The 5000-nt window shown below is 39.6% G+C and overlaps 1 protein-coding gene across 1 annotated transcript in view; it reads left to right on the top strand.

Moving 5' to 3' along the window:
* LOC138024499 (carbohydrate sulfotransferase 3-like) overlaps positions 1-5000 on the top strand; it is a 30477-nt gene that overhangs the window by 23881 nt on the left and 1596 nt on the right. The window lies entirely within an intron of this gene.

Raw genomic sequence — 5000 nt, 5'->3', positions numbered from 1 at the left:
AGATTGGGTCTTGTGCCACCTTTCGGGTTCCACTCCAGGTCAGGTGCACAGACTTGAGTTCTTTCTCCGCTGACCTTCTCGGAGTTATTCTTGGCCTTCCCCGCTGTCTTTTCCCCTCTGGTGTCTAGAACAAACTTTCTTTAGCAACATCGCCAGAGTCCTTTCTTAATACATGCCCAATCCATGTCCATTTCCTTCGGGTTAGGTCCACCATGATGTCCTCTTGTTTACAGATGTTTCGCACTTTCAGGTTGGATATTTTTTGTGGCGACATTATGCATAGTATAATGCGCAGGCACTTATGGATAAAGACCCTCAGCTTTTTTCCTGAGTCGTTTTCCAGCTTTCAGAGCCATAAAAAAGCACTCTCTTTACATTTGAATTAAAGAATGAATCAAGGACTGACTCATTCCTCACGGGAACATTAGAGCCCACAAATGACCAGCTCCCAACGTCAGTGGCTTCACAGCTCAGTTGGTTAGAGCGTCGCACCGGTATCGCGAGGTCACGGGTTCAAACTCCGTTGAAGTCCTGAATTTTTCAGGCATCTTTACGCAATTGCAAAAATTGCGTTCATAATTGCGAAGATCACAGCTTCACTTGATTTCATATCCGCAGTTTATATATGACCCATTTCATATATCATTTCATCGCTAAGAAAAAATATATATTAAAAATAAAAACTTTCTTAACTGATGGATAGTCAATTAAAAAAGGATTGTGAAAAGTTAAATCATTCAATAGCTATAAACAAGCAAACGCAAAATGGATCTTGCACGTGTTTTTAAACAACACAACCTTTCCCTCAGAAAGCAAGCAACGCTGTTTACTGTTCCTTTTCATTGTGATGCTAAATGAGATTAAAAATTGTTATTGCGCGATTTTTTCAACGCCACTGAAGTTGTGAAAATACATACAGTCTTTGACTGTATATTTTTAATGCTTTACGTTATAGCACACGCGTGAAAGCGGGCAAAATTTATTTATTTATTTATTTTTTTGCGTCTGCTGCTCTATAGAGTGTTTTCACTGTCAGGCAATAAAACCCTTCAAAGAAAGAAGCCAGAAAATGAAATGTTATAAAAGACTAATACACAAATAACTCCTCCAAGTTTCGAGTCTGTTTTGGGCATCCATTCTGGGTTATTTGTCGAAACATGTCACTCAATATTACAAAGCTTTTTATAGAGACGGCGTTGATCAAACATATGGAGCTCAGTTTGCGAGAAGAGCTCTCTCTCATTTTGTTTGTGAGCTGACCTAAATGAACATAATCGTGTCTTCTACAGCTTGTAGTGGTTAAATTGCTAAGACTATTTTTATTAACAAGACATCTTTATCTCGGCTCCTGTCTCGGTGTCACGCAAGGCGAAACTTCGAAAATTCAAAATGCTGTGTTTTCAAAACGAAAAGCGCTACAATGCCTAGCTGGTAAAACGATTTACTTGTTTTACTTGTAAGTAACTTTTACTTTGTATCGAATAAAAAAAATCAGAAATCCTCGCTGCTTTGATGGTAGAATTTGATAACGTCAAGTGAAAACACTACACTTTCTTTTTTTTCTGGCTTGGTGTGTTCATTCTCCTCTGTCGAACGCAATAACCGCCAGCGTGAGTGGGGTAAGAAAATTCTCCATGCAGAATTTATTTATTATTATTATTATTATTTTTTAAAGGCCAAAAATTGTGTGCGGGATCTTTTTCGCTGGGTTTCAAACAATTGCAGTATTCCCCGTTCCCTTTCCGGTTATTTCTGATGGACCATCACTAATAACATTCTGGATTTTGATGATGTTTGATGATGTTTGATGAAAAGTATGCCCATCAACTATTAGTGTAGCATGAGGACAAAGTTAGATTTCGTAACAAGAACGCTTCGCCGATAAAAAGTACTAATTCACCTTACCTTGTGTAAATTGCAAAACTGAACAAAACGAAACGAAACAAAGTAAAAAAAGTAAGAAATATTCAGTGACTATGCAGACAGTGCGGGGGGTCAGGCTTAAAAAAAGTTTGGACACCGTGTCCCAGGACTTGTGGTAGCAGAGAAATAAAAGGAAGATAAAAATCATACCGGTGGGCAGGATTTGAACCCGGAGGAACCGCTTCACTCCACTTCACCACTGAAGATCAAGACATTTACTTAAGTCTCCCAAAGATTATTATTGCTAAAGAGTAATTAGGTCTAAGCTAGATTATTTAGGTGCAGATTTGGATTTTAAAAGGTTTAGCTTTGTCGTGAAGTTTGGTAGCCGACCTTTTGCAGTGCTTAATATTGTTTGTTGCCGAGTTATAAAATACCATTATGAAATTAATAGTGTTTAAAATATTGTCCCTGAGCAGCTAGCGGTGTGGTAGTCAAATGTTTAGGTGACGGGTTAAATTAATCAGCATTCTCAGGTTCGAGCCCTATGTCCATACACTTGGGTAATTCTTTTCAAACAACTATGACCATTTCCTTCAAGTTCTGGAAAATAGTCTCCTAAATTAATGATAATAGCGGAGCTCCGCGCGCGCTCGCGGAACACCATAGTTAAGAAAACATGGTAACCCATCGATGCAAGAAAATTTGATTTTATAGCCATGACGTCATGAACGTCCAAACGCACCTCCGTCCACCACTCCATGTATGCCAATGTGACCAATATCATGCTAGTTTACAGCATACGTCTTTGATATTGGACATCCATGTTTGATCAATTGACACCTGTCGAAACAAGGTATCCGCTGACCAGTATCACATGACCATATCGGGGGCTCAAGCTTAGAGCTCACCGAGGTCAGCTGTTTTATTTTTTGAAGTTGACTGCTGACCAGGTACTGTTTTTTGATTGGATTGCAGGCTCAACCTACAATGCTAGACATATTTAGTTGGAACACTTAGCGAATAATCCAGAATCATCGTGTTACAAGATCGTAACTTATATCACATCCCCCTCCCCCCAATTGAATGTTGTGTGAGAATTTTTGCGGGCTACTACTAGTAGTTGTGGAAATCAACATTGCACGAAGGGGGAAACGCGGATGGGTGTTCCAACAAATGTGACGAGTATTGTATTTGCTTCAAGGAAATCGGCAAATCTGTAGAGGTGTAGATCAGAAGTCAAGTCTCTTTAGAAAAGAAGTAAACTTGTTACTAAGATGAACGGATTGTCTCTTTGCATGCTTTGTATTAAAAAAGGTGGGCAGTTGGTCTGAACATGATGATAATCAAGGAATATGTGTTGGAGAGTTTTTTGAAGGCCAAATACTTATAAATACTATGTGGCGTGTAAAGGAACATCTTTAATACGCTGTTTTTTCACGTTTCCATGTAAAGTAGTTGACACTGTGTACTTTGATTAACGTAGCGTGCACATGACATCGGGGGCTTTAATTATTATCGAGACGAGAATCGATCGAAGTAAGGGCGATCTTCTTTGCACTGGTACTGATGTTGGCATTTGAAGGCCTGACAACGGTTAGCGAAGGGAATAAAGCTAGAGAGGTGGGGTCGCTGACGTCTTGTGAGGTTCGGTGTGTATTTAATAATATATCGAGTGGTGCCGATGTGGAGCTGGTACCAACTCAAGAAGAATCTACAGGATAATTAAATTAAAATGGACTTAATGTATGCAAATTGCAATTGAGAAGTGATTGTCAACGATTCACCGTGCGATTCACCAGATACTTTAGCTCGATATGTAAGGGGGGAAAGAGTTTCCGGGCATAAGAACCAGGCTATCCCGAGGTTGTAATCTAAACTAGTTTGTAAATGTGAAATTAAAACAATCCCGTAACATTTACTGCTATTGCGGCACGGTTCACCATGGTGAATCGTTTGTTTAAAGAAATGAACTGTTTATCTTTCAGCTCACCGACGGTTCACCATGGTGAACCGTTGAGATTCACGATTCGAAACCATGTCATCACAGACCAGTGATTGCAAAAGTCTAATTACGTTGTCATATTTTCAAGCCTATACATTTCTTCCTTATAACAAGCATTAGAGGGGCAGAATTTGGAAAGCATTCATTGAGTTACTTCACCATTGTGCATACATAAATTAACCTAATTAATGCAGGTAAACAGTGGTATGGTCAGAAGGCGAGTATGACAAACAATGGACTCGTTTTGCACTTTAACAGGGAAATTATAGACTTGTCGTTTTTCATTAATTAATAACAGGTGTCGTTTTCATTAGCTTTATATTTTCAGGGTTTCAGCCTGAGTTTTTCAAAAGCGGAGCACCAACCATTGCCGATGAACTGTTCTTTTGCTAGAACTGATTTAGTCAGTCCTATCGCGTAAAGAAACGTCTTCAGGGGCTGTAATATATTTGCATAGCTATTCTGACTCCTTGGTATATAAAATATGTCAATCAACGCCGACCGTTGCACTTGATAATCATGTCAGTCCATCTGGGAATAGAGCCTATTAAAGTCTTCAGAGAACAAAATGTACTTATCACACGAGTTTGGAACTGTTGGAATATTGCACGGCATATATGGAATCGCGCGGCTTCATACCAACGCACACCAATACTCATACAATGCTAGACATATTTAGTTAGAACACTTAGCGAATAATCCAGAATCATCGTGTTACAAGATCGTAACTTATATCACATCCCCCTCCCCCCAATTCAATGTTGTGTGAGAATTTTTCGGGCTACTACTAGTAGTTGTGGAAATCAACATTGGACGAAGGGGGAAACGCGGATGGGTGTTCCAACAAATGTGACGAGTATTGTAGGTTAACTCAAATAAAAATAAGCGAGGCCTCATTTTTTGCACACTTTCTGTGGCTCGACGCGACTACACGGCGATGCTACGTCAACTATACTTACACAGTCAACGCGTTTCGTGTTCAGGTGGAAAACGGTTTGTGGTGCTGCGTCGGCGGGGAAGTAGTACACAAAAATTTGATTTTATTAACAAAGTTGAAAATGTAAATTGACCACCGTACAGGGATTCTAAAAGCTCGAGCGTTAGCCCTTCGTCAGAGCGAATCCAAGAAGGG

This window comes from Montipora capricornis, chromosome 11 (genome assembly GCF_036669925.1).
Source record: "Montipora capricornis isolate CH-2021 chromosome 11, ASM3666992v2, whole genome shotgun sequence".
Lineage (NCBI taxonomy): Eukaryota > Metazoa > Cnidaria > Anthozoa > Scleractinia > Acroporidae > Montipora > Montipora capricornis.
Note: the sequence above shows the minus strand (reverse complement) of the source record. Positions and strands in the feature narration are given on the sequence as shown.